Source organism: Psammomys obesus, unplaced genomic scaffold, assembly GCF_907164565.1.
Source record: "Psammomys obesus unplaced genomic scaffold, mPsaObe1.curated_primary_1811, whole genome shotgun sequence".
Lineage (NCBI taxonomy): Eukaryota > Metazoa > Chordata > Mammalia > Rodentia > Muridae > Psammomys > Psammomys obesus.
Window position 1 is genome coordinate 6,281,814 of NW_026585504.1, and position 16,869 is coordinate 6,298,682.

The following is a 16,869-nucleotide window of genomic DNA, read 5'->3' on the forward strand; positions in this document are numbered from 1 at the left end:
CACACACACACACACACACACACACACACACACACACACACACACACCATTCTGATAGGATGAATGTTGGTCCAAAGTCCCCAATCACTTTTAATAGGAGACACTGTAAAGTTGTATATCCAGGTTAAAGATGCCCACTACAAAGACAGAACCGAGAGCCACAAAGCAATGAAAACAATGGCAAAAATAACCACAATCAACTTTTTTGAAACTCTGCTTTTCGTTTGATTGTTGTTGTTGTTGTGCTTTTTTGAGACAGGGTTTTCAGTAGACCAGGCTAACCCTGAGCTTACCATCTAGCCAAAGATGACCTTGGCTACCTCTGCCTCCTAGGTGCTCAAATTATAGATTGCACAACACCATTTACATGTAACATTTCACAACTCTTAAAAAAATGTTTTGTAACATTTATTCAAGAAAAATGTCCTAATGTTATAAGAGTGAAAAGCTTGGCAGTGAATAAACAGCCCTCTTCCGTTCACCCCAGCTCAGTTAGAGAGCTTTTATAGTTACTACAGTAACTGTAAAAATCAGCACCTGGCAGCAGCCAGAGAGGAGGGAGGTGGCCTAGGAGCCTCTGACTGCTGTGTTCCCCAGCAGCTGTCACTCTGACCAGTCCAGTGGCCCCTACCAGCCCCATGCACACACTTCATTTCACCCAGTTCAAAGTTTGTTCTGTGAGCAAAGCCCTAGGCACATGATGCTTCCAATCATCTGCTAGAGATAGCAACACTGGGAAAAGTAAACCTTTCCAAAAGTTTTTAAAGGGAAAGAATGGGGAAGTAAGCTGTCCACAGAGAAGTTCCAGCGCATTCTGAATAACCCTAGAAAGCCATGCCTGTTGGGGAAAAGGGCACACACCCAGGAATGGTGTAGGTTCTAGTCTCATCTCTGGCTTCCTATGCGTGTAAGAGGAGAGGTCTAAGGCAGAGCTGTTAATTTCTAGAGCAACGAAGGTGTGCCCCGATGCACACCGAGCCTTTCAGCAGAGAGAGAGAAGCCGATTTAACTGTGTCAGTCACTAAGGTAGTATCAGAAACTTCAGTAACCGCACCATAGAAAATACATAGCTGGAGAACTGATCCAGAAAAATTGCAAAACAAAACAAAAACCCTACAGAAATAGGCAGAACAACATAAGTAACCATCAGGGGGTTTGCTTTCCAGAGGTCCTGCATTATATTAATAAAATGACTAGTTTTTTTTTTTTTCAAACAAAGAATTATCATATATGTAAAATGCTAGGAAAATGAGATTCATAAATAAAAAAAATAAACCAATCAATATGACTGTCCTTGAAGAATCCCATGTTAGACTTTCTAGACAAATAATTTAAAACATTATTTTTAATGTTTATAGAACTAAAGCAAGCCATGTATAAAGATTTCAATAAAAGTATGAGAAAGATGTTTCATTCCAAAGATATACCAACAGAGATAAACAAACTTTTTTCAAATGTTAATTGTGGAGTTGATGAGAACATGATTGAAATGAAAAAAAAAAAAAAAAGATAGCACAGGTGAACAAAAAACTAGCAGTGAGTTTGAACGCAGGCCACCTGAGGTTGTCCAGGTTAGGAGAAGACTGGAGAAAATGGACAAAATAAACAAAGCCTACAGAGCATCATCAAGAACGATAAGAACATCAAGAGTGCATTCTCTCTGAAAGGAAGAAAGAAAGGGAAAGGTTAGAAAGGATATTTGAAGAAATAATGGCCCAAACACTCCAAATTCGATGAAAAACTTTATTGAGCACATCCAGGAAGCTCAGTGGATTCCAAGCAATAATTAGAGACCCACAGATGTGTCAGACTCAAACTATTCCAAGGCAGAGATGGAGACAGAACCTGAGAAGCAAGTAGAAGAAATAACTTCCCATGGGCGAAGGCTCCTCAGAAAGATAAAAATCCGACATCTCATCAGACACAGAAGCAGCCCACGGACACAGAGGTGACATGTTATGCTGAAGGGAAAACTGTTAACCAAAAATACTGGCAATGTTTCTACTTCAAATATGAAGGAGAAATTGAGACATCTTCAGGCAAACAGGAACTGAAGATTCATCATTAACAAATTCGTCATGCAAAAAATATTAATAGGAATCCTTCCGTTTGAAATGAAAGACACATTTCATAAATATAAAAGGTAGCACCCATGTAACCATTTGCCTTCTGCCTAATTTAAAAGACTGGTGTGGGATCATGGGTTATGGTACACCCCTAGAGTACATACATGAGGGGTCAGGAGTTATAGGAACCCCCCTACAGTGTCACTTCCTCTCCTCCTTCTCTCCTACTCCTTTTCTCCTCCTCCTCTTTCTCTCCTCCTCCTTCTCTTCCTCCTTCTTCTGTAGACGAGGCTGGCCTTGAACTCACAGAGATCCACCTGCCTCTGCCTCCCCAGTGCTGGGATTACAGGCGTGCTCCACTGTGCCCAGCTCTTTTTTTTCTACAAGGACTCTCACAGCCAGGCTCCCCTCCTGCCTGTACCCCGAGTGCTGGGTTAGACATATGCTCACCACAGCTGTGTTATGTGATACGGAGGATCAATCCAGGGCTTTGGGCACCCTCCTGAACTACGTCACCAGTTCTCCAGTAATATTTTACTACAGCTCTTCCGAAAACAATGTCTATTTTAGATGTCCTTATTATAGGTCTGAACAACCAGGCCCAGCTTAAGGTTTTATCTTACTTAATAATGCTACAATCCACAGAAGGGAGGGGCTAAGTAACAGGAAGGGCTTAAGGGAGGATGCAAGGATCTCTCTGGGAAGGGGAAATAGGATGATTTTGCTCTTGGACTGGGGTGAGTGGGTTTGGGAACAGGAGAGATGTAGGCGGGATACTGGGAGAAATGACTGGAATTGGAGGGCGGGGCATTTCAGAAGCAACGTAGAAACTATTGCAATGGCAACTCCATGCAATTTATGAGATTCTAGACTCCTAGTGATGGGGGACACAGCCTGAACTAGCCATCTTCTGTGAGCAGGCAAGGCCTCAAGTGGATGGGTTGGGACACCACCCTAGTCACAAAACCTTCAGTCTACAGTTTGCCCTGCCCACAGAGTGTTTCGGGACCAGAGCCTAGCAGAATCATCCTCAGAGAGACCAGAGAGACTTCATCCAGCAGCTGATGGGAGCAGATGCAGAATCCCACAGCCAAACATTAGGCAGAGCTAGGGGAGTCCTGCGGAGGAGGGGGAGGAGTGATCGGAGGAACCAGAGAGCCAGGGACACCAAGAAACCACAGAGGTCAGGCAACCCGGAGGGGCCTGCCCGAGGTTCTCTGTATATATGTTATGTTGAGTAGCTTGGTATTCTTGTGAGAATCCTAACAGTGGGAGCAGGGGCTGTCCCTGACTCTTTTGCCTACTTGTGGGATTGTTTTCCTCCTACTGGGATGCCTTGTCCAGCCTTGATATGATGGTTTGTGTCTGGTCTTACTGTAGCTTGTTATACCGTGTTTGGTTGATGCTCCTGGGAGGCCTGTTCTTTTCTGAGGGGAGGGGTGTGTGTGAGTATGGGGGGAGAAGGGACTGCAGTCAGGATGTAATATATAAGAGAAGAATTTTTTAAATCCCTTTCTTAAAAGAAAAAAAAAAAGATTTTCATCTTACTGACAAGACTGGGAGAGGAAAGCACACAGGACTGCACTGGGCCCCTGTTATTAGTATGATAAATTGGCTTGCTGTATTTATTTTGTAGAAGTGCATATGCAAAAGCCATTTTTTCTGGTCTTGGAATATTATTTTTGTATAGTGTATAAATTAAGTTGATTTTGGCTAAATTAGATTGTTCTAAATTTAAGATATTTAATTATAATTCTTTGAGCAACTGCTAAGAAAATACCAGTAACAACTACAGCAGAATTAAAACAGATCGCTGCAAAAATATACATTTAATTTAAAAAAAAAGCAATAATGGAGGAGTAGAGGAACAAAGAAGATAGAAAACATATATCCAGGCCTGGTGGCAGAAGTCTTTAATCTGAGCTACTCTAAGGCTGAAGCAGAAAGGCCACAGGTTTAAAGCCCACTTAGGCCATAGTCTATATGAGTCAGGGTAAGTATGCTCTTGTCTTAAAACTAAGAGTAAAAAAAGGACTAGTGATTGAGCTCAGTGGTAGACCACTTGCCTCATATCGTAAGATCCCAAATTTAATCCTCAATATCAAATACAAAACAAGTACAAAAAAGTCCCATCTTATCAGTAATTACGCTAAATATAAGTTAATTAAATGTCTCAGTTTAAAGGCAAAGATTGGCAGAATGGATTTAAAAACACGTGATTCAACTGTCTGCTATATATGTGAAACACACTTTAGAAAACAAAAGGGTGGGAAAGATACGTCATACAAATTCCAGCCAGAGAGGTGGAGTGGCCATTATAATACCAAACAGATTTCAATACAAAAATTGTTGTGAGACACAAGATGACTATTTTATGGTAACTGGCAAGAGAAATAACAATTACTAGCACACACAGCTAGTATCCAAGCTCCAAAATACACATAGCAAAAAAACCAAACAACAAACAAACAAAAACAAAAAAATGGAGAAGAGAGAAAGAGCTCAGCACTAAGAGTTGGTGACTTCAGTTCCCTGTCTCAGCCACAGACAGAAGCACCAGGCTGTGGGTCAGTGAGGAAGCAGAAGATGCTGTGAACCACTAAACCTAAGGGCCATCTGTAGATCTGTTCTCCAAACAACAGATCTTCTCAAGGGCACACAGAACTTTTTTTTTTTTTTTTTTTTTTTAAAGCACAGCTCATGTTAGGCCATTTTTAACATCACTCACACTCATAGATTTCAAGGGATCAGCACTGTCCAAAGTTCACAAAGGATATTCTCTGTCCACGATGGAATTAAATACAGGCATTAGTAGCACAAGGAAGCTTAGAAAGTCACTAATGTTGAGGTGAAATAATGTATCTGTAAATAACCAGGGTCAAGGAAGAGATCGGAAGAGAATTATAAAATCCTTTAGATAACAAAATGAAAGCAGAACATACTAAAACTTGTGTGATGTCTCTAGAGAAATGCTTAGGTGAAATTTTATGAAACTTATGTAATCTACATGAGCTATAGTTAAAAAAAAAAATAAAGACGGTATCTCAAATCTCCAGCTTAAACTTTAAAAACTGGCAAAACAGAAACTACACCCAGTGTAAACAACAAAAAGGAAATAATGGTTAGAGCAGAAATGAACGAAATAAAGAACAGAAAATAGAGACTATTAAAATACAAGTTGGTTGATGTGTTTGGTTTTGTTTTTTAAAGATGCACAGGGCTGGTGGTGGGACAGCTCCTCAGGAGAAGGTACTCTGCAGACCAGCCTGAGGCCAGAGTCACCCACCCCGCCCCAGAACTTTTAACCATTTGGAGCAGAAGAATGACCTCTCGACCCGGACAATCCTTTCTCATGTCACATGACTACCACAGGGACGAAGGCGTGAGCGTGCTGCAGTGCTGTGTGGAACCGTCCCTTCTGTCAGATTCCTTTCCGATATGGGCCTCAACATCCTTTCCTTTTTAGGTTTCTCCAATGCCTGGGTAGCGCAAGCCACCATCCCCTCTTCTGACACAGCTGCAGTTTTGATCACTTCCTTCCCAACGTGCAGGCTAGAACGTGGTCACCAGGAGTAGGGGCTGGCCCTACTCAGGCTGCAGCTACAGGATGTTTGTTTGTTTGTTTGTTTGTTTGTTTGTTTGATACAGGGTTGCTCTGTGTAGCCTTGGCTGTCCTGGACTTGCTTTGTAGACCAGGCTGGCCTCCAACTCACAGAGAGCCACCTGCCTCTGCCTCTCAGAGTACTGGGATTATAGGTATGCACCACTAGGCTAGGATTTTTTTTTTTTAATTTTATTATGTATACACCAGATCTCATTATGCATCAGCTCTCATTATAGATGGCTGTGAGCCACCATGTGGTTGCTGGGAATTGAACTCAGGATCTTCAGAAGAGCAGTCAATGCTCTTAACCTCTGAACCATCTCGCCAGCCCCCAGATTTTTTTTTTTTAAAGGCACATTCTCATTTGGTAACACAGAGAAATATTTCAGCTAATGCTTATCAAAGAATTTCAGTCAAAAATCTAATTATGGTGGTTAGCAAGGTGTAAGACCCATGCTTTCTTTGGTCACTTTCTTATAGCATGTTTTTTATTTTCTGTGTACTGTAGGATTTGGTTATTGGATGTTAAATCGCAGAGAAGAAAATATATAGACGCAAGTTAGCAACAACAACAACAAAAGTGGGAGGAGAGACGGGACTACACAAAGTTATCTTCCGGCCTCTGCTCATGCAGAGTGACTTATGTGCCCTGACCACCAACAGTAAATTTAAATAAATAAAAATTTCAAAAGAGTATCAAAGCCTGATGTGGCAGTGCACACCTTTAATCCCAGCACTCAGGGAGGCAGAGGCAGGTGGATCACTGTGAGTTCAACGCCAGCCTGGTCTACAAAGTGAGTTCAGGACAGCCAAGGCCACACTGAGAAAGAAACCCTGTCTCGAAAAAACAGAAATACATAAATAAAATAAAAACAATAATAAATAGAAAGAAAGGAAGAAAAAAGTAACAAAAGTGACAAATGCTTAGACTGACAAAAAGGAAAGAAGAAAGAAAGATCCAAACTGCCAAAATCATGATTAAGAAAGGTAATATTACAACCAGCCTGCAGCAGTAGGAATTGTGAGAGAGAATATTGCGGACAACTGTACACCAGATAACATAGATGAAGTGGCAAAACTTCCAAATGATTCAGCAGGAAAACAGATTTATGATGATAGCTTGAATTGGCCTTTTAAAAACCTTACACAAAAATCTCAGGCCCAGATGGTTTTAGTGTTAAATTCCACCAAATATTCAAAGAAAAAAAAGAAACCAATCCTTTACAACTCTCAACATGGAATTTGGACTCTTATTTCACATCCTATATAAAAATTAACTGAAGAGGCTGGAGAGACTCTGTGGTTAAGAACACTTGTTCTCGCAGAGGACTTGAGTTCGATTCCCAGTGCCCACATGGTGGCTCACAACTATCTGTAACTCGGGTCCAAGGATTCAACTCCCTCTCCTGGCCTCTTGGGGCACTAGGCCTGCATGTGCTTCACAAACATACATGAAGGCCTATAAAATAAATAAATATAGAAAACACTCAGACAATAATGCATATCAATGAGGGTGTAAGAAAGCAGACCCATCATGCATTAGTGTTGAGGTAAAAGCTGGTGTACTTGTTTTGGAAGTCGATTTGGCAATGTTTCAAGACGTGAAACAGTTATCTTATGATGCAGCAACTCCACGTGAGTTTACTGTGTACATAAAGCCTTTTAGTTTTGCTCGCGTTTTGGAGCTGAGGTCTCTCTACATTGACCTGGAACTTGAGAGTCTCCTGACTTGGCCTCACAAGTAGCTGGAATTGTAGGCCTGAGCTTCTAAGTTCATCCACAAAACCTAGTACACAAAGCTTTATATTAACATAATTCACAGTAGCTCAAGGTAGAAACAGCCTGGTTATCTATGAACAGATGAATGAACAAATAAAAAAGATAGAACTTTATAGTGGAATTATATTTGTCAAAAAATTTAATGAAATGCTAATGTAAATTATAGTCTCTATGAAACTTGAAAACACTATTCCAAATAAAAGAAGCTGGTCATAAACCACCATATACTGAAGCTGGTGAAATGGTGGGTAAAGGCATTGCCACATAAGCCTGAGGACTTGAGTTTGATCCCAAAAGAACTCACATAAAAGTGGAAGGAGAGAAACAACTCAATAGAGTTGTCCCCTGACTTCTGCACAGGCACTGTGGCATGTATGTACACACACACACACACACACACACACACACACACACACACACACACATCATGCACACACAACAGCAGCAGCACCCAAGTACTGGGTGACGCTGTTTACATGAAGTATCCAGAACAAGGAGCCCACAGACACTGGATGTAGATTAGTGATTGCTAGGAGCTAGGGGCAGGGAGAATGAGGTGTGACTGCTAAAGGGTATCAATTTTGTTCAAGGAGTTATGCTGGTTAGTTCTTGTCAACCTGACACAAGCTAGAGATACCTGGGAAGACGAACCTCAGTTGAGAAATCACCTCCACCATCCTCCCACGTAGGCATGTTTGTGGGGCCTTTTCTTGGTTAATGATTGACATGAGAGGACCTGGACGGGTCCTGAGCTGTGTAAGAAAGGAGACAAGCAAGCCACGGAGCAAGCATGTAAGCAGAGTTCCTCCATGGCCTCTGTTTCAGTTCCTGCCTCCAGATTCCTGCCTTGAGTTCCTGCCCTGACTTCTCTTCATGATGACTATAAATTGTTTGGTGCCTTAACCCTCTCCCACAACAACCAAAATCAAAAACCCAAAATCAAACTACAACAAGAGTGATAAAAACCATTTTAAACTTAGATAGTGCTGATGATTGTATGATTTTATTTAAAAGAGTTAATTTTTGGTATGTTAATTGCATGTTAAAAATATACCATTACAATTTCATTTGCAATATTGTAGCTAGGTGTTCCGGGGCTTACCATAGTAAGGCAAGCAAAAACCCCAACTAGATATCACAACAGACCTGAGTTGATGGGAGTAAAAACTAGCATGAAAAAAAAAAAAAAAGATCTTTTCTATGTCAAAACTGCCAATGACGAAGAGGCAGGTGGAAAGTGATCCTCCTGGTCTTAGGCCTGCTCCTAAGAACTTGCCTTCATAGCCCCAGAAACACAAGACCCATCAAATTACAAGCAGATGGACACCTGGGTTCTGCCCCAGCTCCCCATTATAAAGGGGACCATGGCCTGCAGGGGCTGGCTCCCGTGGGAGAGGTATTTAGTAGCAGTGGACAAAGGGGAAGTTTGTGCATGGAAGAAAAAGTGAGAGTGGCCAGACAGGGACTGTTCACTGTCTCTGCTGTCTACATTCCTTTCCTCTCCTAGGTGTTGGGGGGGGTGGGGGTGGCCTTGAGCACTGTGTATTCAGATGCTGACTTCTGTGCCTCGAGATCTGGTTGCAGTCAGACATGGACATTGTCATTTCTATGAAGAATTGCTAATGTCAACATTGTATAAAGAGTCCTTCCCAATCGGAGCCTACTTAATCTGTGTAGATGAGGGTGCTGGTTTATGGGAGAGCGGAGAACAAGCAGCTTGGTCCTGGATGACCTGGTGTCACGCTGCATGTATTCCCGTCATCCACTGCAGCAGAGCTCCCGGATATAGAGGCGCATGCACTTATTTCCCTCACATGGAACAGTCTAGAAGTAGCCATGAGGTGACGGATGGGGGGCTAGAACGCTGAGACAGGGTGGACACAGAGCAAGCAGCTCACCAGTGGGGCTGTATTCTTCTAATATCTTGTTTCACACAGCAAGCCAGCTGCATTTAGCCCGCCCTGTGTTCATGAGTCTCACTAGAGGCCTCGGGGTTAACAGACCCTCCAGGCCTGCTCTTGGCACACTTACTGGGCTAAGGATTTCTTGTGTAGATGTCATTAGCACTGATCCAGTCTCCCCAAAAGTATAACCTTACACATAGTCCAAGAACACTCAAATAAGAACTCAGACAAAGGATGTTAAGGGCTGATCTTCAAACATCGTAGCCAAAGATGCCATGTTTGCCTATGATCTCTCCTGTATAAAACCATACCTGCACCTCAGTGGCCACCGAACCATTCAGCACAGCTTCCTTAACTGTAAACTGTTTGAAAGTGACCAGTTTTAGCACTTTGAATTATTTTTTTTTTCCACGCTCTGAACAGCTGTAGGGATTTCAGCAGGGGTTGGGGGAACCAGCTCAACCTTGGCATACTGTCAAAACGGGGCCAGTCAAGGCTTCAAGAAAGTCACGGTCATCAGCCCTGGAGCCTTCTCCACAAAGTTATGGATGAACTTGGCCATGGTGACCCTATTTTGAAAAAGGATCTTTATAAATTTTGGGTTTTGTTTGTTTGTTTGGTTGGTTGGTTTGGTTTGGTTGTGAGTTCAGCCTTTAATAGTTGGGCCATCTCTCCAGCCCTATAGATGTTATTAAAGATCTTGAGATGAAACAGCCCTGAATCACCTGACTGGTTCCTACATTCAGTGACAAGAAGGCAGGAGTTCCACAGGAGAGGAGAGGGGTTCTGTGTGAGCAGCAGCAGTGAAGCCACAGTAGTCCTGGCAGGCACCTAGACCTTCAACAGACAGCAAGGCAGCATGGCTCTGCCAAGGCCTCCATTCTGAGCTGACTTCAGAACTCTGAGGGAGTCACGAAGCCTGTGGAAAGGTGCTATGATATCCCAGGGATCAAGACTCTGGCCAGTGTGCTCAAAACCAGCTGCACGTTCCCCAGAGAGACAAAGAGCCATTCCACCTTGAAACACCTGGTGGCGATTTCCCTACCACAAATCTAGCTCACAGCCTCTTACTTCCCTGCTCTCACAAGCTGCCAAATGCTAAGCCCAGTGCCTGCAGCGCTCCAGAGCTCCCAGGAGAACGAGGCTGACTCCAGCTCAGCCCATATCCTTGCTCACGGTCTTCCTGCTTCATTTCACTAGCATAAAAATCCGTCTCAGGTCTGACCTCTGGGGAGACTGTTGCTGGCTCATGAACGGAAGCAACTGATGCTGCTCACACGAGGTGAAAAGGATTTTTTTTTTTTGGAGGGGCCTTAGTTTCCCCTGAGGACTGAAATTTAGGCACAACAGAGCAGTTTCCAGACCTGTTACCTGGCAACAAACTGTGAAACAGGCTTATGGCTCTGAGCTCATTATTTGTTTTTATAGTGGAAAGTGAGAAGATTTAGGGCATCATAGCTCCCCTATCTCAGCTCAGCTGAGCTTCAAAACAACTGTGAGAAGTTGGAAAGAGTCCTTTAAAGGTAAAGAACAAGGAATTGGTCCTCAGCTGCTACCTGTCGGGGCTATCAAAAGGTTGGGGGAGGCTAGCTCACCACAGGGCCTGAAGCAGGGCTGGGTGCTGCTGGGGACACCTAGGGACCAAATGCTCTTCCAGAGCTCATTGAAGAAGGGAAATGCCTTTCCATCAGCCAGATCCAGACACCTTGAGGACAACTACCTGTAAGATGTCATGGAAATGCACCCAAGAAGGAATAAAATGTTTTTAAAGGAATGGGGGGGGGGGGCAGCTCTAAATCAGAAGCTCTTAAATTCCTTAAGTTTTCAATACTTTAGTGTCATGACCTCCGCCCCCAGCTCTATTCTCAGGCTAATGTATCCTCTGGTATAAGACAAAATACTCAGGATTATAAATGTAGTTATCAGTGCCTAGAGTGCTAATGTGGCTATATATACTTTACTAATTGCAGATCTAACATGGTTATAATAATGATCATGATTTTGAAGCAACATTGAGTATGAAAGTTTAAATAGTCAAAGCCCCTCTATACCATGACAAGAAAACTGAATACTTTTGGGCCAGAAAGATGGCTCAGTGGACAAGAGTTTGTAGGGGTGCTGTACAAGCCTGGCAACCTGAGTTTGATCCCCTGAACCCACAGGGAAAAGAGAAAACCAATTCCTAAAATGTTTTATACACACATAATAATAAAAAAATAATAATAATTATAGAAGAGAAAAAGGAAGTGACTATTATGGAGACAATTATCCATAGTGCAAATGCTCCTGTATCTGTTGCTTATTCCCTTCACTGAAGGAAATATTAACATTTAGTGAAAGGTACCAAGATAGAGTTCGTGTAAAATACAGATACAACCTTCTCATCCAAATTTACCCAGAATTCTATGCCTGCATCCATAGAGGTCTCGTAGAATTCAGGCTAAGAATTCCTCCAGTAGATGGAGAATTAGTAGCAGGAAAAGTAAGGTTCTCTGGGGTGGGAGGGTAAAGATTTCAGGGGGCCACAAAAGTTACCCACAGTGAAAGACAGAGTTGCATTTCATATCCAGAAGCAAGAATGCCACATTATTTCTGCGGCGCGCACACACACACACACACACACACACACACACACACACACACACACGAATGATGGGGAAGCACAGGCAGGCACAGGTATGCCTATAACCCCAGTACTTGGGAGGCTGAAGCAGGAGGGTCATGAGTTCACGGCTAGCATTTGCTACATAATACAGCACATCTCAAAAATAAAAAATGATCAGTGGACCACAGAAAAACTACAAATGTCTATATACAAGCAGTTAGACTCCCGATGAAGGTGAAAGAGCAGAAAAGTATTTGAACAACAAAAAAATGTCCCCAAATATAGCAAGCGCATGCCTTTCAGGCTGGGCGGCGGTGGTGTAACACCTTTAACCCCAGGCAGAGGCAGGTGGATCTCTGAGTTGAGGCCAGCCTGGTTCTACAGAGTGAATTCCAGGAGAGCCAGGGCTACACAGAGAAACCCTGTCTCGGAAACAACCAAAACCCAAACCAAACCTTTCTAATCACATGTAAAATTTTAAACTGAGATCCAGAAAGATCAACACACTCCCAGGAACATGAACTGCTCCGTCGCTCTACACTGCAGCCACGTCGCTGAAGATGAAGGGTGACACCCTACAGCAGCCAGAAGGAAAGGTACACCATATACAGTGCGACAAAGGGAGACGGGGTACCAGTTAGAAAAGAGTCTCTGTGTCTGTACAGGCCCTGGATTTAATTGTAATCACCCGAACGAGAAGAAAAGCAACCACAAAAAGTCCAGCAATTGGTCTAGAATTCTATACCCAGCAAAAAAGAAAAAAGAGAGAAAGCAAGCAAGCAAGCTTATCAATACAAGAGATATAAAAGGGTGCCTTTCAGGCACGAGGAAAGTGATAGCAGGTGAACACTGGAATCATAGAGCAGTTTGGAAAAGACGCTGGAAATACTAAGTAAGTGGGTGAATGTATTGTTTTATATGACTTTACTCTTAAGATAATTGATCTTTCACGGGTGGAATCTAGATTTAAGTGCAGGAGAGTGCATATGTGTGAGTATGTGTGCACACATGTGTGAGTCTGGTCTCACATGTGTGAGTGTGCAAGGATGTGTAAGTGTGTGTGTGTGTGTGTGTGTGTAGTCTTGAGGGTAGACTGGCAATCATGAGGTTAGAGGAAGCTATATTAAAGGAGAAAAGAGGGGAGAAAGAATCCATGCGACATAATACCCTATCTCCAAAACTAACCAGTAAGTTCTAACACTGTGAGGTGTGCTCTAAAAGACTAAAACAAACAAACAAACAAAACAACTAGCCAGGCATGGTGGTGCACTCCTGTAATCCCAGCACTTGGGGAGGCAGAGGCAGGTGGATCTCTGTGAGTTCAAGGCCAGCCTGACCTACAGAGCCAGTCCAGGACAGCCAAGGCTACAGAGAAACTCTGTCTCAAAAAAGACCCCACCAAAAACAAAAACAAAAAAACAACTGAATTAACAAAGTAAAATTGTATTAAGAAGACAAAGGTGAACTAATTTTAAAAGGAAGAAGAAGAGCCTCAATTAGCCAGGCAGGAAGGCCCACACTTGTTATTCCAGGAATTGGAGGGCTGAGGTGGGAAGATTGAGACATGAAGGCTAGCCTAGGCTACTAGTGAGTTCCAGGCTGGCCTGAGCTACATGGCCGTGTGAAGCGATTTTTCTGAGTTGAAAGAGTCTCTCCTGAAAAGAAGAGTAATAAAACACACAAGTCTCAGACATCCAAACTTATGGGAGTCACAAGCAGTTACCCAAGCTGAAACAACTGCTCACAAGACTCTGCTGTCCACTGGACTGCCAAGCTGCCCCTTGCCCTGCAGGGAGCTCCAGGCACGCAACTTCCCTGAGTGGTCACCCACACCGGGCAGGAGTCTTGGTGATGGAGCGGACTTTGAGGTGTCGACCAGGCTGGTCACAACTCAGAGATTTGCCTGTCTCTGCCTCCCAAGTGCAGGGATTAAAGGCCTGTGCCACCACCGCTCAGCCTATATTTTATTTTTTAAATTACAGTGTGTGTGTGCGTGTGCGTGCACATACATGCCAATGTTAACATGTGGAGACCAGAGGACACCTGTGTGTGTTAGGGGTTGAACTCAGTTGTCAGGCTTTACCCATTGTGAGTCATGTCGTCAGCTCCTGTGTTTTTAGATAACACGTGGATGGGTCAGACAGATCTCCAAAGGGAAGATTAGAAACACGTTTCAAAGATTTATTTTTCTTTTGTGTGTGTGATAGTTTTCCTGCATGCATATATGTGCCTGGTGCCCAGACAGCTGTGAGCTGCCATGTGGGTGCTTCGGAACACACCTGCTCCTCTGGAAAAGCATTCATTGCTCTTAAGCACTGAGCCAACTCTCCAGCTCCATAAAATCAAAATTTAAACATGAATGAGAGTGAAAACAGTCTTGCCAGAATGTGTAGTATGTCACAAAAGGAGTACTTAAGGAGAAATGCCTGACTCTGTGAATCTTCTTTACATAAAATAAAAGGCTTTAAATCAGTGACTTGGCTTCTACCTTAAGAAACCAGAAAAAAATGGGGCTCAATGGTTTAGAGCACTGGCTGCTCTTCCAGAAGACCCAGTTTGACTCCTAGCACCCACATGGCAGCTCACAACCCTCTGTAACTCCAGTCCCAGGGGACACTACACCCTCTCCTGGCTTCTGTGGGAACTGCGTCCATGTGGTGTGCAGATATACATGCTAGTCAAAACACCCACACACATAGAATGAAGAAAGAAACTGGAAAAAGCACAGGAAGTTAAACGCAAGTAGGTAAATGAGAGAAAGTACATAGCAAAGTAGAAATCAATAAAATAGGAGCTCAGTTTGCCTTGCCTGGGGAAAAAAAAACACATACTCAAAGAGAGAGGGACAGAGGGAAGGGTTAGGGGAAGAAATTAAAAAAATAACAAAAAGGTAGATAGAGAAGTCACCTAAAGCTGCTGTGCAATGACAGAGGCAAATCTGTTGCCAAACTGCTTAGCAGAGAAAGAGAGAAGCCACAAGTTGCCAGCATCAGATATGAGAACGTTGATGCTACTCTGAACAGCAGGAGAACATTATAAAGCGCTTTATATCAACAAGTTAAGCAATTTATAAGAAATAAATTTGTTAAAAGATGCCCTTTACCAAAGGCCATTCCTAAAGAAATGGTTAAGTTCTTTTTTTAAAAAATGGTTTTCTTTGCAGGTACACATGCAGGTGTGGTGGCTTGAATAAAAATGCCCCCCCCCCCTCATAGGCTCATAGGCTTAGTCCTCACTTGGTGGAACTGTTTAGGAAGGACTAAGAGGTGTGGCCTTCTTGGAGAAGGTGTGTTTCCGGGGGCAGGCTTTGAGGATTCAAAGACGTGTGCCCTTTCCAGTGTGCTCCTTGCCTCCTGCTTGTGGATCAAGATGAGAGCTCTCAATTGTTCCTGCTGCCATGTCTCTGCCTCCTGAGAGCTGGGTTTAAAGGTAGGTGCCACCACGCCTGGCACAAAATAGATAGTTTGAAGAGAAAAAGAGCACCAGGAAATTGGAGCCAAGCCTGGTGCTGAAAGAGATAAGGTGATTAAGGTGTGGCCTGATCCAAAATGAAATAAAGGGAAGGGTGCCCTCAGAGCAAGACCCTATCCAGCTAAGATTCCTGTTTGTGAAAGAAAAGGGCCTAGGGAATATTCTGTTTACACAACAACAACAGCAACAAAACAACAACCATGACAACAAAAACAAATGAAAGCTGCTGCAGATGTGATTCAAAGTTCCACCCCAGGCTGGCAGCTAAACTTGGCAGTCATTCATGTGACTTTACAGTCAGAAGGATACACTAGGAAAGGGCTGCGGAATCTTCCTTTGAGGCAAAGGAGAGCTGCTGAGGCCAGGCAAGGAGCGGCAGGGTAGTCTTTGCATGAATGCCCTGAGAAGGGATTGTGGGACACTATGAAAGGGAAGCCTGAGTTGCGCTGGAGACCCCAGTATATTGGAGCTGCCAAGGAGAGCTGCAGACAGGAGAGGAACCATACCAAGAGTGAGAAGCATGTTACAGCAGAGCTGGAAGGGTGGAACGACCTAAGCCCTAACATCACACATGGAGATGCAGGATTTGGAGTTCACGCTGCTGGGATTTGGTCTTTCTTTGGTCCAGTATTTCCACATTATTCTGATTTCTCCCTTTTGGAATAGTAATGTATATTTCTGTGCTATTGTATGCTAGAAGTGTGAAACTGTGTTCTGATTTTAGAGAGGGTTTCAATGAAGATGCTGCCCCTGGTCTCAGAAGAGATTTGAGTTTTAAAGCAGTGTTGAGACTGGAAGACAACGGGGACCTGTGAAGCTGGACTGCATATGTTTAGGATTACGACACCACCATGAGCCTATGGGGGCCAGGGAGTGGAAAGTCGTGGTTTAAATGAGAACGGCACCCCGGCCCCTTCTACGGGCTCATGTGTTTGAATACTTAGCTCCCAGGTGGTAGAACTGTTTGGAAAGGGTTAAAAGGTTTGGCCTTGTCGAAGGTGTGTCATTGGGGCAAGGTTTGAGTTTTCAAAAGACTCCTTCTCTCTCTCTCTCTCTCATAAACACACGCACACACTTTCAGAGCAAGATGTCAAGATGTAAGGTCTCAGCTGTTCCTGTCAACAGGCCTTTGCTCTGCCATCATGAACTCTAACCCTCTGAAACCGTAAGCTCAATGGAAAACTTTTGTAAGCAGACTTGGTGTTTTGTCACAGTGACAGAAAGGTAACTAAGACAGCAGGCTAAAGGTTGATACCAAAGGTTTGCCTTAATCACTCGCCACTTTATTTTTTGAGACAGGGTCTCTTGCTAGAACTTGGAGCTCACTGTTTCTGCTAGCTGGGCTGGTAGGAGAGCCCCAGAATGCTCCTGTTTTTGCTTCTCTAGCGACCGCATTACAGGCTTGTGCCATCATGTCCTGGTTGTTGCTGTTGCTGCTTG

General features: G+C 43.4%; 1 protein-coding gene and 1 pseudogene across 3 annotated transcripts in view; both read right to left on the reverse strand.

The window, feature by feature from the left end:
• The window catches only part of Ebf4 (EBF family member 4), a 72,765-nt gene that overhangs the window by 22,565 nt on the left and 33,331 nt on the right, over nt 1–16,869 (reverse strand). The gene's annotated exons all lie outside the window — the stretch shown is intronic.
• LOC129681119 (ATP synthase subunit g, mitochondrial-like) lies at nt 9,605–9,915 on the reverse strand (annotated as a pseudogene).